The sequence below is a fragment of the Ceratotherium simum genome, chromosome 21 (assembly GCF_057802395.1).
Source record: "Ceratotherium simum simum isolate JZ-2026a chromosome 21, ASM5780239v1, whole genome shotgun sequence".
NCBI lineage: Eukaryota > Metazoa > Chordata > Mammalia > Perissodactyla > Rhinocerotidae > Ceratotherium > Ceratotherium simum.
In genome coordinates, this window is record NC_141920.1 from 20,915,780 (window position 1) to 20,935,649 (window position 19,870).

Consider the following 19,870-nt stretch of genomic DNA (forward strand, 5'->3'; position numbering starts at 1 on the left):
CAAAGCTTGTCCTTATCTTTTTTTTCTTGCTGAGAGTAAGAACCCTATAAAATCGTCTCTATCAGGGATCAAGAAACGAGCCAGGGCAAGGCAAACACAAGGATCAGGGCCTCGTGTCTCTCTGGGTCCAAACCTTACTTGTCTCCTCACACAGATTTGGGAGGCGCCCAAGCATGACAATTTGCAGTAGAACCTACAAGCCTTCTTTCTATCTAAAAGGACCCTTTTTATCAGGGCAGTGGGTCAGAGCTTGACATCCTGTGGGCATGAGTTACATAATGGTATTAGCTCAAAGTCCCCAATACGCCAGGCCTGGTACCATTCTGCTCTCACAGAGCTTTATAAAAACAATAAATAATAGCGATGACAACAGCAAGAGCTAGCATTCACAGAGTGCTTACAAAATGCTACCTCCTTCACTACATGGTCTTATTTAATCCTCCCAACAGCTCTATGAAATAGGGCTACCTACCTACCCAGGAAGTGGATAACATTTTTATCCCCATTTTCCAGATTGGTAAACTGCGGTTTAGAGAAATTAAGCAACTTGGCCATAGTCGTGTAGCTGGTAAGAAGAAAAGCAAAAATCTCTTGGATGCTAACACCAACGTATTAACAATTATCTTAAAAGTCAGGGTGTGAGGTAAGATACCTTACCTTCCACGGGGTATCAAGTAATGCCCAAATATTGACCAACACTGTGAGTTAAAAACGTGGAAAACATTCGTTGAGTAAATATTACTTGCTCACAGTTTTCAGGCATTATCTCATTTAATCTGCACACAGGTACTGTTATCAGCGTTGCCACTTTACAGATGAGAAAATTGAAGCTTGCCAAGGTTATGCAGCAAAGAAATGGAAGGGCTTGAATTTGACCCAAGGTATCCTGAGTTCAGAAGCCGTGTTCTAAGCACTAGGCTCTACTACCCTTCCTGAGACTGAGATGTTTTGCAGGCTGAGCAGTGAGCTTCAAGTGTGATGTAAAAGATATATGATGTGGTACAGCCAGAGCTGTAAGTGGTAAAACATACACGGGGGCGTTGCTCCTGGGTCTAAGATACGCTAACTCCCAGGTAACAAGTATGTCTCCCCTACCCAGCTCAAATTCCCCAAGCGGGCTGGACAGGGTTAGATTTCTCGGATGTTGTACTGTTTAATGTTCTTTCAAAGTGTGTTAGACCCTATCGCCCACGATTACTCCCAGGTGCAAAATTGTATGCACAAACAGTTGCAGCAGCAATTTACTGACTGTGAGCTCAATCAGCCAATTGTGAGCACAATTAGCTGCTCCCTGCTCATTTGGAAGGAGCTGGGGCGATGATTGCCTCTGCAATTAGCCAGTTGTGGGCAGCTTGGTTTGCTTGTGCAATTTTGCACCCTCAAACGTGGAATGTGCAAAAGTGGTGCCTGCCAGGAACTTGATACTTGGGGCTGCAAACATCAGACCTGATGTCCACCCACCAGTCTCTGTGCACGGCCGTGAGGGCCTGCCTCCTGGACCAGTATGGAGGCTGCAGCCAGGGAGAGAGAAGATACAATGATGGAGACCAAATGTCATGGAATGCTACACCAGCTGAAGAAACAAATCTTTCCATATTTTGGGAGCAGAGGGAGGAGAGAGATGAGACGCTAACTCAGGTTGCCATAGGGAAAGGTGTGTTCAGGGTTGGGAAGACCTAAACATTAATAACTTGGGTCCAAGAGAGATCCATCCAAAAATTTATCAGCTCAGAATTGGGGAACCTTCTGCATCATCAGAATGATTGCTTTGAGGAGTCAGTAGAAACCGGATTGAATGGGGGAATTGAAATACCACTTAAGTCACTGGTACAATCAACTTTTCTTTTCCGTTTTCCTGTATCCTGCTTTAAAAAAAGAATAAATTCTTCCACTAGGGTTGGGCAGATTCCTAACCACCTGTTCCTACTGAGGGACACCCGGAAATCCAGAGATTTTTATCGCAGCTGTCCACAAAATGAGCTGCAGTCTGATTGGATTTGTTCTAGTTTTCCTTTAGCTATGAGTTGATTAAAAAGAAAAGTTCATGATATTTTAAGAGAAATTTTGCTGCATTGACAGGCCTTTCTACCTAGAAGCAGCATATCTGTAGGCTTGTGAAGGAAATCAGAAGGAAAAGTGACCCACTGTTTGGTTATCTCAGCTGTCCTATGAGCCTCTGTCAACTGACATAAACCCACTCTTTGTAACTGCTCTAAACCTCTCAGAACAGTGCAGCATTATTTATAATAGTCAATATGTGGAAATAATCCAAAAGTACATACAATAGGATATTATTTAGCCATATAAAGGAATGAAGTACTGATACATGGTGCAATACGAGTAAACCTTGAAAACGTTATGTTAAGTGAAAGAAGCCAGATGTGAAAGACACATATTGTATGATTCCACTTACATGAAGTGTTCAAAAGAGGCAAATCTATAGAGACAGAAGTTAGATTAGTGGTTGACACCTGGGGGGAGGTAGGAATCAGGAGTGACTGATAATGGATTTGGGGTCCTTCTTGCGGTGATGAAAATGTTCTGGAATTAGATGGTTATATAACCATTCGAATATACTGTAATCATGGAATTGTATACTTTAAAGGGTTGAATTTTATGGTCTGTGAATTATATATCAATTTTTTAAAAATCTATTAGAGAAAATTTTCCCTTTGGGAGACTGGGAGTAGATTGAACCAGTATGAGGATGTCTTTGCATTGGCCTGTCCACAGGCCTCTCAGAGAACCCCTGGGAAATAGCCATAAAAGGGAAGAAAGAGCTCAAAAGTTACTTCTGATGCAGACTACAAGCCATTCATTCATTTATCAAAAACAGTTATTGAACACCTACTGTACATCAGATTATTTCGTAAGCATTGAGAAGAAAGACTTGATGTCTTCTTGATCTAGAGGTGGGGCAGGGTCGGGGGAAAATTTCAGATAAATAAGCAGGCCGCTACCTGGGTCGATATTTCCAAATTCCCATTCAAAATTTTGAGTCACATAAGACATTTTCTCGGATCAGAATGGAAAACAAGGATTTACAAGGGAGTTTTCCAGAGCCACTACATTTTAGCCAGGACTAAGCCAACACAGTCAAGAGTATGGTTTGGTTCTTAATACTTCTCCTATTGAGTGTACTGAACGTTTTATTCTTTAACTAGATATTTGACATGATGTTGATTTTAAGCCAAGCAGGCCTGCAGACATACAGGTGGATCAGCCAGGAGGCATGCGTTAAGTATAAAGTGAGGTATTGGTGCTGTAATATTAACATCCACCTTCTCGCATCTAAGTGGCAGCCCAAGGAGCTATATCCACAAAGAGGAACAGTCTAGTGGGAAGCAAATGTTGTGTTATTAATAGCTAGACAAGTTAACGACCCCAGTTCTCCCTCCACTCCAACATTCTGAGACATACTTCTTGAACATGGTATATATGTGCATTGTCTCCATTTCTTCACTTCACTTTCCTTGACACTTGGATCTGGTGTCTGCCCCCATCACTCCATCTGTCAATCTCTGGTTGCTTATGCCAGAAACAGGTGAGTCCTGATGAACATCTCCCCTCCCCACTGTGCGATTCGTAGTTAGGATCTCTAACCCCATTGCTTCAATCTCCTAAATTTCTCTTAAAGACATCTCCACTTGTGTCACTTTAGTCCAGCCCACCACCATCCTATCCTGGATGACCTCAGAGACCTCCTCACTGGCCTGCTCGCATCCACACTTGCTCCACATCGTAACCGATCCAAATTAAAATAATAAAATTTTGTCTCATCTGGCCCTTGGTTAAAACTCTTCATTTGCTGCCCAATATTCTTAGAGTAAAGATTAGAATTCTTTACCGCAGGTCCTGCTTCACATGTGAGTGGGACCAGAATGAAAAGCACGTATTCCTGAAATGTCAACACAATCCTCTTTTCCTCCCCATCCCACCACTACTGCCTCAGAGCAGGCTTTTATAGCACTATTAGAGTGGGATCACATGTGTAGGTGTGTGTGTGTGGGGGGGTACATTCTGAAGTAAACATGAAAAACAAGTGTGTCAGACACAATGCTATAGGTTTGACAACTCCTCTTTCAACCTCTCTTCCTGGGCACACAGGAAGACTACATTTCCTAGGCTCCCTTAGTGTTTACTCAGGGTCATGTGACTCAATCTGGCCAATGCAATGTGAGCAGAAGTGAGATAAGCCACTGAGTCTTAAATTCAACTACATATTGAGATCACCTAGGGACATTTAGAACATACTGATGTATAGGTCTCAGCCCCTGAAATTCTGATTTAATTAACATTGGGCACAGCTTGGGCATTGAAACTTTTAAAAGCTCCACCGATTCTATCCAAGTTGCAGCAAAGTTTGAGAGCTGACGTAAGCCACTCTCAGTCCTGATCCTTAAAAGCATTCTGTTCTCTCATACCCTTCCATGGTGACCTCAGAGGCCAGCCAATCCAGATATTGGAAACTGTCAGCCCAGGAATCAGAGTGATGTGTGGATCTCTGTTGGACTTGTAACCTGAACAAGAAGTACGTCTTTATTTACTTTAAAATTAATTCGTTATCACGGCGTAGCCTCTCCTATTCTGACTAATGCAGTGAAAATGATATAAAGGCAAAATTACCTTTAACATTCCTTTAGGAATTGTCCTCAATGGAGTGACCAATACAGCCTGTTTTTCCTCCAGCTCTGAAACAGATCACTGTTTTTTTCAGAAAAGTAATAGATGGAATTGTCAGCTTACATTTCAAGGGTATAGTGTGTGAAAACATGAATTACAAATACTAAAATCGCAGTGAGATACTCATAGCATAAGAAGCAGGCAGAAATTGCAGCCTGCTAGAAGAACAGTCAATTCATGTTGCCCATCTCACTCTCTTTATGGGGCAGTGCTTCTTGACTGAGTCACGTTATTCAGAAGTACCTGTGGAGCTTTGAAAATACGCCGTGGCCACAGCATCATAGATCACGTGAGGGCACACGGACACCACAGCTACCTCCACAGGTTCTGATTCATGGAGATGAAAATGAATCTCATCCGCCCCATTAACGAAGTGTTTCCAAACCTTCATGTGGGTGTTTACCAAATTTGGCACCATGCGTGGTCTTTGGGCCTCCCAATGAGCTTAGATTTTATTCTTGATTTACCTTTCACATTCTTTTTCATCATGTTTAGGTGTTGAACAAACACAAAGTATGAAGAGTGCAGATGAATCTCAAAAATATTATTTTTAACAAAAGAAGCCAGACATAAAAAGGACCTACCATATAGTTCCATTTGCATGAAGTACAGAAACAGGCCGACTGATCTATAGCAATGGAATCAGAACAGTGGTTGCCTGTTGGTGGGGAGGGTGTAGGATCGACTGGAAAGAGGCATGAAAGAACTTTTTCTGGGGTGATGGAAATGTTGTTTATTTTGATTGGAATGGATATATACATATATACATACATATATCATATATCAATTGATACTTACTGGATTGTACAGTTAAGATCTGTATATTTCACTATATATAAATGTTACCTTAACAATTTTTTTAATTAAATTAAATTTTTTAAAGGGAAAGGAAAAATAAAAAAATATAGTGAGAGTTATGTGCTCCTCAAGACTGATGACCATCATTGGCTGCTCATCATTTTTTTTCTATTAGATCCTGAGGGCTGATGCTGCCCTGTGGTCCATGATCAATGCATGTCACCTTGGGTGGCCTTCACAAGCCTGATAATTTACCTACTACAGTCCCAGGTCACAAGAAATTAGAAACAAGTTGAGAATAAATTCCTCTTTGATACCATACTCTGCTGTACCCTAAACAAAACCTTGAACGAGTCTGGAAAAAAGCAAAACAGAGGAAGATGTAGAGAAGATTGGCTAAAATGGCTCTCAGTGGAGGCCCTTCATAAAGCTGAAGGCTATAATGGAATGGGGTTACCTTCTATAAAAGTATAGGAGAGTAGGACAGAGGAGGTGGGGATGGTTTCACTCATTGGAGAGAACAAGATAAGAAGCAGTGATGTTTTCTTACCAAAAAGTCTCCTCAGCCCCCTAAAGATTACCCAATGCTGGTTAAAGATCACTAGCTGGAGGTTTGTTTGAGGGAAAGATATACTCTTTAGTGTTGAAAGAAGAGAAGAAGGACATTTAAGCTATTAGGCTGTGCTATCAGTCATTCACAACTTAATGTAAAATACGTCAATCGATTGCCTTGAATCGGCCTCACTCAATTCACTCGCCACCTCTAACACCAAAATAAGGCCTGGCTCACCACTTAGTCCTTAATGCTGACCCTTCCTCTAGAATCCCCATTTATTTACTCATTGACTGTGAATTTTCCTTTTTACAGATGTATCGTCAGTAAACATGCACCAGGCACATAGTATGTGCCTTAATAAATATTTGTTGAACAAATAAATGGCTTTCTGAAATGTATAACAGTTTCAGAGATCTGATAGGAATCTTGATAAAGGGAGTTAAAAAATACAACCCTCACTGTAATGCAATTCCTAAATATATGCCATAAATTAAAACCGGGGCAGGGGGAGGAGTACGAGGTAGAGGGAGATGGTGTGGAAAGTTTCTGAGGGAGAGACAATTAGGAAAAGCAAGGTCAGATTTGGTGCTCCTTCCTTCAAAAATCTGCCTCCAGGGCCTGGTCAAAGTCAAGAATGGTGAATTTAGGAAAAGAGATCTGTTATTTGAATTTGAAAAAGCAGAAAGGGAAGGTCAAATAATTTGATTAAAAAATGATATGAAAGAGGCAATCAGATTAAACCATATGTTTTATGTTTTAAGATGTATTTTGTCACCAATAAGATCAAACTGATTCTGCTCTTTGGTTGGCCAGAGCAGAGAGCTAAAGAAGGAGTAAAAATGAAATAAAGACCCCCTCCAGTGGAGCACTAGCTCTCACGCTCATCCACACTGTCTTCCAGGTTGGTTTCTTCTGACTTAGTTTAGAGCCCTCGGAGCTGAAATTAGGTTGATATCTGAGCCCCAGGATGACAGCCTGGAGCTGGGTTGCTGCTTGAGGAGGCTTGGCTGTTAGAAGCCCCATCTCTGCCCACTTTTAAATAGTGCTTGAAACGGCTCCTTTTTCAGATGTAATTTCTCTTCTAATCACTTTCAGATTCTGCGGGGGAACTTTAAAAAGAGACATCTTTAGCTCGACTTTGAAATATGTTGTTTGTTTTTGGCTAATTGCAAATTAGCCGACCTTTTAATTGTTGGTGTTTGTTATGACGGTTGTGCTTGGCGGTCTGTGCGGTTGCTTGGCAGAGTAAGAATGAGTATTCTGTGAATAAAACTCTGGTCCTTAAACTGATTTGAGGAGTGGGTACCCCAGCAGCAGTGTGGGTGCTGTTCACGTCTCCAGCTCAGTTTCAACCCTACTTTGTCTTGGAAAACCCAAAACACATTTGGCCCTGAGCACTTTTTCCCTCGATTTTTAATCTTGTGAGCAATTTAAAGGAAATTTAATCCATATGTTTCTGATTCATTTAAATCACAAAAACATTGGGTTTTGAGAGTTATTTGATGTCCAAATGCCTTTTGAGACTTTTTAATAAACTTTCCAAGTCTTATTGCTTTAAAAACACATACTCACGTTTTGCCAAGGGTGAAGGGATTCAGGCTCCAAAGGATTTGGATTGAATTTGAAATTCTGAACTCATAAATTATGACCATGTTAAGATAAAGCCTGTGTCTACACAATACCCAAGAAGCCCAATAGAAAGCCATAATACTAGGTTGTTATCCAGATGTTGCATAACTTCTAATGCGTGGCAAAGCATCAATGAAACATCCGGATGGTTTACTGACTTTTTCTCTCTTTACTCAGATGTTTGCTGTTATAGGGTGAAGGACGTGGGCAGCAGCTGTCAATCTTGGCACACTGTGAGGGGTTTATTTCAGAAGAGTCTCTATATTCATATGCGGATCACAATGTTCACGGGATGGGGTGGGGGTAAGGAAAGAATCTGCTTTTCTTTTTAAAAGCAGGTTGTGTTGAGTAAGTTGCAAGATTTGGAAGGCTGAGAAAAGAGGCCATATAAATGTGTTTGAGCATTCCTCAGGGAGAGTGGGGAAAATAGGTGAGCGGTTTAAAAACATATTCCTGTATTTTTCTAAGTGGAAGGAATATGTGGATAACAATAAAGGTCTTTATGATCCTTTCTCCTAATAGAAGATCTAGGAGTGCCATGTATAAAAATAAAGATAATTTCAGGTATTTCATGAGATGAAGAAAATAATAATAAAATAGCAACAACTAACTTCTGTATAGACATTTAGTGAGATAAGGAGACTAATAATAAAGCGATAGTATTAACCATTTCTACTTTTTATATAGACCTTTCATGGTCTATATATATTCAATTACAATAATAATTGAAATAATTATAATACCCAACTCATATGACACTTTTGATAAGACATATACTGTTCTATGGGTCTTCAGATGTTTATATTTAATCCTCCCAACAATTTATGGGGTGGGTGGTATTCTCTCTTTAAGGAAGACTATTTACTTAGTGGTCACAGAGAACAGTCAAAAAGCTACACTTTCAACAACGCAGATAGAACAGTGGTCCTCCACCAGGGATGATTTTGCATCCAAGGGGACATTTGGTAATGTCTGGAGATATTTTGATTGTCACAACTCGGGGTAGGGGGAGTATCACTGGCATCTAGGGAGTAAAGGCCAGGGATGCTGCTTAGCATCCAACATTACACAAGATCCATCCCCCCAACAAAGGATTAACCAGCCCCAAACGTCATTAGTGCTGAGGTTGAGGAAGATAGACAAAAGAGCTGTGAAAGCTTTTGACAGTCAAGGTCTAGGCTCTCGGTTGCTGACTTCAAGCAGATTCAGTCGCAAACCTTTTCAATACCTGGAGCACTGCATATTACAGAAGGTGAAACTTTGTTCAAGCAGTGGTTTCAAACTTGAGCTCTCATCAGAATCACCCGGAGCAATTGCTAAAGCACGGATTGCTAGGCCCCACTCCAGGAGTTTCTGATTCAGATGGTCTAGGATGGGGTCTGAGAATCTGCATTTCTAACACATGCCCAGGTGATGTTGGTGTGACAGGTTCGTGGACCACACTTTGAGAATCATTGCCGTAGAGCTGGTATATGAAGGCATGAGGGCCTCTTAATACCGAACCCCAGGATTAGAAAGCACTTGAGATCTGCCCTTGTAAAACTTAGCATGAAGAAACGTAGTGGAGTACATGTTCTTTGCAGGCACCTCACTCTGCCCTAAAGAGGAAAGGAAATTAGCCGAGCTGTGCACACACAAGTCTTGCTCCCAAATTCACCCACAGAAAGGGTGGCTGACCTTCACTGGGGAGGAGAGGAGCTTGTGAAGAGGTGGGGATAAGGAACAGGCCAGTTGGATCCACCACATGGAATGAAACTTCAGTACTGGATAAGAACTGTCCCCAAACAAGTTGGGCTTCTTTTTATCAATCAAAAATGTCCTTCCTGACCACATAATTTGAAGTAGCCCCTCTCACCCTCCCTAAGCCAGTCTTAGCAATTCAACCAGTTTTGTTTTCTTCATAGCATTTGCTGTTATCTGAAACTATGTTTGATGATATTTTATTGTCTTTTCCCTTCCTTCGCCCACAGAATATAAGGTTCATGAAGGTTGGGACTTCATATTTCTACGTCATGGTGGTATCCCCAGCACATAGAAGAATGCCTGGCATGTAGTAGGCATTTTATAAATATTTATTGAGTGAATGAATGAATCTTGGCAAAAATTGAGATAAAACTTACGGTGTCTCCTTTTTCCACAATAAAGTCCTTCCCTTTCCATGCCTCATCTCTCTCCTGCCTTCATCTGTCTCTTTACCTCACTTCTCACTCCCACCATATCCTTCTTCCCTTTTCTCCCCACAGGGTCCTCACAGGCAAAGACTGATGTGCTCTTCTGAGTGGTCAGAAAACTATAAACACTAAGTACCCAGGACAGGCTTCACAGGCCAAGGGCACACCTTGGGCATTTCTTTGAAACTCACCTTACCCAGCTCTGGGAAACACCATAAAATCATCCTAGAAAGAAAGAAAGTCTACGCAATAACCTGGGGCACCCAGAAGTGACAACAATCATAGCTACAATAACAACCAAAACATTAATATCAAAAATAATGCCAACAGTAATAGCTAATGCTTATTGCGTCCTTATATCTCATCTGGTCCCTACAACAACCCGTTGGGTTAAATATAATTATTTTCCTCACTAATTAAAGGAAGAAATTGAAGCTTATAGAGGTTTTGGAATTCTCCCAAGGATAAGTCTCTGGTACTTGGAAAAATTGGGTTTTGAATTCAGGCTTCTGAATCCAAGGTCTGTGTTCTTAGCCAAAATAAGAGATCAATAAATAGTTGCTGATTGATTGATTGATTGATTCAAGCAGATTTCCAGGTTGAGAGTTGTCACCATCTGTCCTCATCTGTCATTAGGTTGCCTTGTGAAATGAAGATTATTTATCTTTTTGGAGCCAGTCCTTGTCACTGATCTTTCAGTAAATCTCCTGTCTAACCTGTCATATTAATGCTTTTTTTGCCACTGAAAGTTTACTGAGTAACAAAGAAATACTTGATTCCAATTACAACACTAGAAAAGAGACCATCTCCATGGAATACTGTGCATTCTACAGCTTACAGATGCCCAAATGAAATTTCCAATGGAAGGAAAAAGACAACTAAATCCAGATGTATAGCAGGTATCTTTGTCCATGTAGCTTCCCAAAGAACCATAAAGCAACAGGACAATTTCAGTTACAAAGTTAACTTTACTCCTTGTCATTAGATCTAGATTTTCTAGGAGCTCTACAACCCTGTGACATTGGTTCCTGGATTATGGCACTGGGGTAGGTAGGGTTGGCCTTCTGGTAAGAGCAGTAGCAAAGCCCACTGATTGACTTTAGAAACTCTAATCTTATCTTTATTGGATACTTGGCCAGACATGATTTGAATGGAGAAGACATTCTTCTTTAAAATGCTAAGACTCCTGAAAGGATCAGCATTCTAACCCCTCCTTGCCCTGTCCACTTCCTGGTCATCTCTTCTCCATAGATCTTTCCGGAACCCATGACTTTTCTCCCTCCACCCAATGGTTCACAACATTGTGGCTTACTGACTTGCTTCCTTCCTTCCTTTCATAACAGTCTGTCTCACACCATTTTCTGCCTAGCCCCACCAACTAAGAAGATCTTGTTAGCTACTATTTCTGTAACTTGTTTTATAAAACAGTAGTTATATTGCTTGAATGTTCTTAAACATTATGCCCTCCGTATTCTATTTTGTTTTCCCACCACTGTTCTACCAGCTGCTCCTTGGATGATCTCATCCATTCTTGTTTTAACATTCAGTGAGTTGCTGAGAATCCCAGATACTTATCTCCAGCACAGATTTCTGTGTTGAGTTGCAAACACCCAACATATGCCAACTGGTGTCTCAAGCATACGACAAACATACTGTTGCATTACATTCTGCCCAGCCTCCCTCTTGAGGAAGAGTGGCTCTGAGCTAACAACTGTGCCCATCTTCCTCTATTTTGTATGCAGGATGCCACCACAGCATGGCCCAATGAGCCGTGTGTAGGTCTGTGCCCGGGATCCGAACCCACGATTCCCAGGCCACTGAAGCAGAGCAGGCGAACTCAGCCACTACACCACCAGGCTGGCCCCCACACTCTGTTGATTTTTGCTCAACATTTCTCAAGCTTCCTCCTCTTTTCCATCCTTATCACCATTACCTTAGAGGAGACCACCATCATCTCTTCCCTAGACCACCACAGGTGTTTCCTAGCTGATCTTCCTGACCCCAGTCCTGTCCTTCCCCTCAAACTCATACTCATCAGAGCATTTTGCCTGAAATAAGTCTTATCTTGATATTTGTTTGAAAACTTTCAATTGTTTCTTATTTTTTAAAAAGCAAATTCCGAGCTTCTTAACACAGCATGCAACACCCTCTAAAATCACACATATTCAAAGTGTACAACCTCTTACTTATGGTTGCCCCATTTTTCATGCTCCAGCAATACTGAACTTTCCAGAGTTCTCTGGATTCTCCTCAATATTCATACCTCTGCATCTTTGTTTATGCTCATTTCTTTACCAGGAATACCCTCTCTCCTTTTCCCCCTTGATTACCTCCACATCTTTCGAGTTCAAGTGCAGAATGCCTGCTTTCTAGAAGGCTTCTTTGTGTACTTTCCTGCCAGTTAGGTTAAATTACCCTCCTCTGGTCTTCCATTGTGTTGCCTGCTTTTCTGAATCCCAGCAATCACCACATGGTATCATAATTTTCTATCTATCTATTAGCACCATAATACAATGAGCTTCTTCAGAACAGGAATGTGCATTTATTTTTATATCCCCAGGCCTAGCATATTTGCCTCACATTCAAGAGCATGACATTTGGAAACAAGAAAACCAGGATTTGAATCTTGGTTCTGCTACTAACTAACCACATCGATGACGGTCCTTGCATTTCTGGGCTTCAGATGTCTCATATGTAAAGCGGAGATGTGAATGGTACTCAGCTCATTGTGTTACTGTAAGGATTCGATGAGAAATGCATGCAATATAATTTACACAGTTCCTGGCACATGGTAAAGATTAGATATTAAATATTCAATAAATGGTTCTTATTATTATAATCGCAAAAAAACATTTTAAACTGAGCTTAGGATGAATCTTTTTAAAGGAGTAGTGTCTTTCAGGAGTGACAAGGGTCTTGCTATTTTGCACACCCACCAGGAACCCCTGTCAAGTCCTAATAGGCTAACATGAGTCTATGCATACTTTGAGGCTCTGGCCCTCCTGGAGAAATGGCACAAAGAATTAGGCCCATTCAGGTCCCTGATCCAATGTGCCCTCCCCAAGGTGGCCTCCCTGACTCCCGCATCTAAGATTGCAGCCCCTGGCATTCACTCTCCCTTCTCGCTTTGTTTTCTTCATTGCACTGATCGCCACCTGAAATTATATTCTATTTTAAATTGTTAACTTTTTATCATCTGCCTCCCCAGCTAGAATGTCCATAAAAGCAATGGCTTCATCTCATTCTCTGCTGTTCCCCCTAATCCACAATACATAGTACCTGGTACAACACAGGTGCTCAAAAATATTTCTTGAGTAAATGAATACATCAACATCTGTTAAATTTTTTGGTTTCAGAATTGTTTACATCTTTAAAAAGTATTAAAGACTCCAATTTTATGTAGGTTTTATCTATCAACACTTACCACATTAAAAATTAAAATTAAGAAAATTAAAATTAAAGCTGAGTCTCAAAGAGACTCAGTGATTTCAGAGAGGGACCAAGCTGAAGAATTGGAAGAGGTGTCTCCTACTGAGGCAGAAGAATTGGAATAAGCAGGGGGAAAAAAAAAAGCTTTAGTAGGAAAGGAATGTTCTCTCTCGAAGAGATGCCATTGAAGTGAGAGATGGGATTTCTGTGGGAAAATTGTTTCAGAATTTAAAAATTGAATAAAAGATTTGAAAAAGTGAAGAGTCACTCCTGAGATCTAAATTAGTGTTCAGAAAGACCACTTAGAAGAAACATCTTGCAAATTGGTACAAACATAAATACTTAAGAATTAAAATTTTAAAAGGAGATTCAAAGATGAAACAATAGGAGACTCAGAGGATGGATCCAGGAGTCTTAAGTAATTAGCAGGAGAGTCAAAAGGAGAACAAAAAATGGATGGGAGAAAAGCAATAATCAAGTAATAGGAGAAAACTGTAAATTGGAGCGTGTGCTCATCTAGTCTTCAAATTGAAAGAGTTCACTAAGCCCCAGGCAGAACTAATGAAAAAAGACAAACACTCGGGGTGTCTTGTGAAATCCCCAGACTTCAAAGATAAAGAGAGATCTTTACAAGTTTTCAGAAAGAAAACAGAATTTTTAAATGATTTTTACCCACAGCCCTGAGGCTGGAGTGGCGTTGGGGAGCGAATGTTAAACATTTAAATAGCTGTATCCCGAGTTGGCGGAGAACAGGGCTAAAAGACGAGACAAATAGGATTTAGGAAAGCAAAAGAAGCAGAGGGCTGGGCAAGAACAGTTAGTTGCAGAATAGTTTATCTGCCCTTCCAGGACAGCAGCAGAATTATTTGGGGGCTTTTCTAAGACAGTGTGTACCCTTGAGGTCGTGGCTTTCCATTTGAAAATCATTGCATGCTGAGCCACAGTCACTTCTGATAGTGTTTTCATTTGTGCATATCTTCATTCATTTATTCGCTCAACTTGTGTTCATTGAGTAGCTACTAAGTCCCAGGCATAGGGTTGAGGCTCTGGGGATGGAGCTGTGAACACGACAGACAAAGTTCTTGCCTTTATGGAGTTTATATTCCAGTAGAGGAGACAAATAATCAAGGGAATACATTAGCAGACAAGATAATTAAAGACTGAAACCTATATTGTCTATGAAATAAAAGTGATGTGGAGGAGAGAATGTAGGGCCGTCGGTATGGGACAGGGTGGTCAGAGAAGGAGGTGACATTAACCAGAGTCCTGAAGGACAAGAATGAATCAGCTAAGGAACAAGCAAGGGTCAAATGTCTCCAGCAGAAGGAACAGCAAAGGGAAAGGCCAGAAACAAGGAAGGTTTGGGTGTGTTTAAGAACATAAAGAAGATTGTGGAGATTAGCGAGGTAAGTCAGCAAAGGGGAAGGAGACAACGAGAAGGCAGTGACAAGATGACGTTGTGAGTGGAAACAAGTCGAGATCCAGGCTGCAGAGGGTCAGCTACTTATGAGCCTAAGACCTTCATGGCTGCTGGAAGGGGTATCCATCCCCCAGCTGGCTCCATCCTGAATCAGGACTGGGGCCTGGGGTGGGAAACCCAGAAGTGGGGGTGGAGGCTGCCTGGGGTGGCTGTCACACCTAGTGAAGCTGTCATCGTGGAGCATTAGCATAAGAAAGGGAGGCCCCTTGTGTTTGGGCTTGTCACCCTGCGGTGACAGGGTGCACAAATGTGGGCAGGCACAGGGAACAGAGGCCGTCAGCATCTGCAATGACAATGTTGGGTACCACAGCTGTCACTCTGCCGGGGCTGGCCCGCCCCCACTACCCACGCTGCCATTAGAAACAGCAGCTCCTCGCCCACTGCTTTTATTTCCACACAATGTGTCAAAGTTACTTGGCAGGTCTTTGCTGAGAGACATGGGCAGGGCATACCTGCTCGCTGGGGCAGAAGAGTATGCAGCGCCCCACCTCCCCTCCACCCAGGATTTGGAGGCCCCTCTGCCTGCGCCCCCAGGAGGCTCTGCCCTATATGCTGTGGGCTTAGACACACAGGAGCAAGTTCCTTGACTTCACCTCACTCTTCCTTGTTTACCTGCTGAGACTAAAACACACAGGCAAATAAATACCAAGCTAAATGGGACCAATGATGATTTATTTAAGAAATGTTTGTTTATAAAAGACTTTTAAATGACTCAAGAAACAAGGCTTGTTTTGTTTTGTTTTGTTTATATCAAGACCTCCCTTTGCATCTGGCCAACCCTTCTGTTATAAGCAAGAAACTGGACAATGGTGTCCAAAACGCTATGAAGCTTGGAAAATATGGAACAGAATGAAGATGGTTGGAGAGCACCAGTATTTACTGAGAGTTTACTACAACCAACAAAGCAATAGTGGCAAAGACACTGCTGAGATAATATTGCTGGTAACTGCAAACGTTTATTGGATGCTTATAATACTTGACTTTGTATTCTCTCTTTGATCCTCACAAAACCCTTGAAGGAGAAACACGGGCACAGAGTGGGTAAAAAACTTACTCAAGGTCATGGTGAGTAGGTGGCAGAGCAGGGCTCTAACCCAGGTTGCCTGCCTCCACAGCTTTGCTTCTCATTTACTCCTCAGGATGAGCCAGTGAGCCAGGAGTTAAGGAGAAAGAAACGGAGATCAAGTGAGGTTAAGCAGCTGGTGCCAGGATTCAAACCAGACCTCGCTATTTCACTTTTCCTGGCAGCATCTTGAGTCTTCATTTTATACCAGCTGCTTAAGGCTCTGGCTTCCCTGCGACCAGCTTCCCATTTGGATCTATGATTTTGTTTGTATGTGCTTCTTCCAGATGTTTGACAATAAGCAGTCCTCAGCTTTGGAATGAAGCAAGGTACAAGTGCAGGCAGGAACTGGAATTCCGGCTTAAGAAGTCCCGCGTCCATGGACTACCTCATTTTTCTGAGGCTCATGCTCCTCTCGTTTGCAAGACAAGGACATTGAGGCATTGAGAGGGGACACACAATTTTATGCCTGCAAAATTCACACAGTGGCAGAGCAGGCAGGTCCATTGGGACCACTCAATGCAACCCCTCATTTTACAGCTGAGGAAACAGGACCCCAAGGTTGAGTAACTGCCCTAAGGTCACATAACCTATTAACGGCAGAGCCCCGATAGGAATCCCCAGACCCTGTTTTGGGCCTGAAGATGCAAGCAGAGTGGAAAAACAGATGCAGATGTCTGTGTGTGCCTCTGGGATCTGGGGTCTGGGTGATGTCCATGGAAACCACCCCTGAAGGCACTTCCTCAAGCTTGCCTCATGCCTGCAGTGCCCGGTGCAACACCCTGCCCAGTGCCAGCACTTAGGGGGTATTCATTGAAGAGCTGCTGTGGGGCGGGTGTCCAGAGAAGCTCATGGAGGTGGGGACTGACTGTGAGGGGCAGAGTCCTGAAGGTTGCTTTCGGAGCTGCTATTCCCGAAAGCTTTAGAGTTCACAGCAGATCTTCAATCACCAACAGCAACCAATATCTGAGTGCTTACCGAGTGCCTGACAACCCAGGGTATTACAATTTTCCCCAAAGGTGGGAGAGGGTACGAGCAAATGAATTTGTAAAATGTGAGTTTAATCAAAGTGGGCTTTTTCTTTTCTTCTTCTTGGGAATTACAAGACTTCTCAGAACCTTTAATATATAGATTAGCATCCTCAGAAAGGGAGAGAGCCTGCAGTGTCCCCTGAACTGTTCTGACCATGGAACTCCCTTTTTTTCCTCCAAATTCCGCTTAAGGCTGTTCTGAGGACCACTTTTAGAGGATCCTGGATTAGACCAAGAGGGCAGGTTGGAATTCAGGGTCCTCATAAGGGGCCCAGTCTCAACCCAGTTACAGCTAGTACTTAGGTTTATGGTAAAACAAACAAACAGCAAAATAACTAATGCCAGACCCAACCCACTGTGTGCTGGAGCTCCTGTGCATCTCTTACTCAGACTGAGATGAGTAAGATGTAAGAGGAAGATGAGTAAGAGTAAGATGGCCTGCAGCCAGTTGGGGCTTTTTCTGCTGGAGTCCTCGGTTGGTGAGCGCAGCTGGAAGGGCTGGAGAATACTGGGACAAACAGAAGCAGCTGAGGGTGCTTTGCAGCAGCCATTGGATTCTGAGACAAGAGAATCTATGCACCACATCCATCGCACTTGGGGCTCCTAATGATTAGCCTCCCACAAGAAAGATTAAAGCAGAGCAGAGCTCACCGCAAAGGCACCCCTTCCCCAAAAACTTACGCTTCCCCTTTGCTCTTCCTTTCTTTCTTAATGGGTGGATCCCGTTGCTATGAACGTATTGCAGAAGGGAAAATTGCAACCTCTCCAGTCACTGCATGAGTCTGGAACTGTAAGAGTTAAATGCCATAAGCCATGTGTCTTCAAGCTAATGTGCAGAGAATTACACTGATCACACTTTATAAATCTACACAGTTCTCTGGTTGTGCTAATGGCACTTCTCTCAGCATGAAGCTACTCAGTATGAGAGCCTAGGAAGTAAGCCCGCATTCTGACTCCTGCCCTCCCCTGCAAAAGCAGGATGTAGTTAGGGAAGAGGTCTCCTGCTAAACACCAACATGCTGTTATTTAAACCCCCTCTTGCTTCCAGTTCCCTGAAACGCGGAATCATAGTCCCTCTAATGAAGGTTTGCCAAGAGAATCAAGACATCAAACACAAAAAGATGGGCAATAACCATATCATCCATAAAGAGAAGCTTGGAACAAACAGGGTGGGGGAGAAGATAAATTCAGCCTTGCATTGTAGCTTCTCGGGAACTTGTTTTCTTTCTCTTACTGAGCTGGAAGGTCTCGAGGGCAAGGACTGTCTTATGCATTGCTGTATTCCCACTGTGCCTGCATAGTGTCATGCACACAGCAGGCACTCAATAAATATTTGTTTAATGACAGAGCTGAGATCCAAATGAAGACTATTCATGCAGAAAGCTCTGTTGCGCCCAGTGGTTGATACAGCAGTGGCAAGGAGAATGGAAAGAAGGTGCAGCACGTGTGTAATTCAGTGACTCCTACTAATTGCAGTTACCTGGGTATGTTGGTATGTAGCAAAATGAGATTTCAAAAGATTGGACTTGGTTGCTCAGAGTACACAGTTACACTAACAAGGCAGATACTCAGGTCCTCACATCTGCTCACCACAGGACTTGTTCTCAGATCAGATCCTGCTTTCCCCAACCCAGTTCAGCAATTGACATTTAGCGCCTTTTTCAGAAGGCTCTGTTCTGGTCTAGTCCTTGATTGGGTTAAAGTACAAAAATCATCCATCCCTCAACACTGATTCCTCCCAGGAGTGGAGTCTGAAAATAGACTTGCTGCCATAAAAACTTGGTGGAGAGCTACTATTGTGAGCTGGTTGTTCTCCCTTTGCCTCTCTGAACCCATTATTTGCTTTTCTCCTCCCTTCTCTGTGCTCTGGATTGACCTCTGTGAACTACACCACTGGCATCTCTCACTCTCTGGCTTCCAGTGGGAGTTGGTCAATGAAAGGCACCAGCAGGTGCCTGGAGGGTGAGAGGAGAGTGAGATTGTGATATTTACTCCCCCAGATCCCCCTCTGCCGGGCCATTGCGCGGTAGTGCTGTGTTCCTCCACCGAAAGCCGCAGCCACAGCCTGTGCACCCTCTGACGGCTACAGCTCTCTCTCTCATTTCCGTCAAGAGCCCACTCCCATTGTCTCCTCAGCCTACGGGTTACAATGCTTCCACCTACTGCTACTCCCTAGCCACTCCTCCGGCATTTTTGGTCTTCCTTTACCATGCTCACATTCCTGTAAATAGTTCCTTACACTCTCCCCAGCTATCCTATCTTAGCATGCCCTCTGTTTCCTATTAGGACCCTGACTCTATACAGTGGGGCCACAGGCTTTATTTTTCACTCCATCATATTTACCCAGTCTATATAACTGAGATTATCTTTAGTGCCGCCATTTTTCTGCTAGAAGTAGAATTTTATCTTACAAGCTAACTCTATACCCTTCATCCACCAAACTTTGTCCATCTCCTCACTCCAGCATCGAATCTTATCATTTGAGGTCCCAGCTGCTGATTTCTTGAGACCACGATGCTGTGCTCAGCTGGCCTAAACCATTATCCAATTCTTAGGCTTCTCATGCTGTGCTTGCCCCACAGGTGGGAGTTCTTTGGAAATGACATGTTTACACTATGGATCTTCCGATCCATGAACATAATAAATCGCTCAAATTTTCTTTCATGATCTTGAGTAAAGTGTTATAATTTATCTCTGTTATTGCACATTGTATTCCTAAGCGATTTGTAATTTTCATTGCTTTTATAAATAATATGTATTTTATACAATGTTCTCTAATTGTTTATGATACATATGAGTTCTTTTTATTTTTATATCTTGGTTTTATATACAGCAACCTTACTGATCTCGCTTATTAGTAGTAATGATTTTATGTAGATTATCTTAGAGTTTCTATGTGAACAATCATATTGATGAAAATTAATGACCTTTTTGTTTCTTCCTTTTTAATAATCCTGGTACCTCTTATTTCTTTACATTGTTTTATTATGCTGGTTGAAGCTTCCAATGTAGTATTGGACAAAAGTGATG